A 1,466-nucleotide genomic window follows, 5' to 3' on the forward strand; every position below is an offset into this window, starting at 1 on the left:
TTAATAGCTCATTATTTAATGCATGAGGTTGCTGATGTGACGAGGGCCCAGTTTGGGTGTGTTAAATTTCAGGTGTACTCCTAAGGCTTTTATTTGTCTTTTTCATGTGTTTCTGTTGTCCTTCAAAGCTGTGTGTTCATTCCTTTCATATCCTCTCAGTCAGTATGATTCACTGCTATCTCAGGAACCATTTAAATATGTATATTTCTGCATTTCTTTAATGGTTTAGTAATTGTTTAACTATCTGTCTGTATTAGGAGTTCTCAACTAGAGAGGCTTCTTAACCACCAGTGTCCTGTCTTGTCTATATGTAATTAGTTATGTTTCTGAATGTCAGACTAAACTGCTTTTATATTTTGTACCAATCCAAGCAATGTAAATAAACTGTTTAAAACAAAACACCTTATGGCTTTGCTAAGCAGGCATTTATGGAAGTCCACTCTCATTTTGCACAAAAACATTGAGTTGGGTTCCACTCTATAAATGTACTCTGATTAACTGTAATAGCTATTTTTAATAAGATATGCATCTTGGTAGGCCTCCTTTTGTTTCCTTCATGTCTGCCATTCTGCCTTGTTTCACTGGGTGTGTATATATCCATGGGTGCTTTGGCCTTATCCATTCAAAGCAAACATCTGAACTTAATGTGCACTGGACTTGATGTAATAAAGTATCTTTAGGAAAGAATCCATGCAATAAATCCTCTGCTAAGAATATCAACCACAGACTTGGCTTTCTTTTGTTGTCTTTGCACGGGCATCTCCAGCCTGGTAAATTCCAGATAAATTATTGCAAAATTTCTTCTGACTTTCTACTGTACTGCTTTTGACAATATAGCTGTAGAAGCAGCTTTGTCATAAGGTCCACTTTTGCCTTGTGGAACTTCACACAATCAGTGTGTGAATGCAGGAGCTGGTGCTGCTGTGATAGCTTATGAAATAGTCCTAACTAAACAACCTCCTGCCTGAGAAGACTGCTATAATTTCAAAATGAAATGCTCAACATTGCTATAAAGACATCTGGACTAGTTCATAACCCTGAAATGAAACGAGGATTTGAGGAAGAGAAGTATTTTACTGTGGTGCAGCCTCTGCACAGGCTCAAGGAAGAGAATTAAGTAAACCAGATCCCTGTCACCTACAGGTCAGTCTGCTGCTTTTATTCTGATTCTTGTCTACAAAAAAAAAAAAAGCATCAGTTGGGCTGACACTTAACTTGCTGCCATCTTTAAGAGCAAATACGGATTTATGCATGCACATCTGTGTTGCGTGTGAAGTGAGGCGCTCTGGATTTTGTATGATGTGCACATTTCTGTAACTTCTGCTGTTCACTAGGCTGTGAATTGAGGAAAATAGAAAAATGGCTTTCCTTGTTTTCTTGTAATTCCTTCTGTAGTTTCTCTTCCTTTTTTTTTCCCCAAGAAAAAGCTGAGGTAACTAGCTGTCTTGCTCATACCAACGAGTAGC

This window comes from Lagopus muta, chromosome 9 (assembly GCF_023343835.1).
Source record: "Lagopus muta isolate bLagMut1 chromosome 9, bLagMut1 primary, whole genome shotgun sequence".
Classification (NCBI taxonomy): domain Eukaryota; kingdom Metazoa; phylum Chordata; class Aves; order Galliformes; family Phasianidae; genus Lagopus; species Lagopus muta.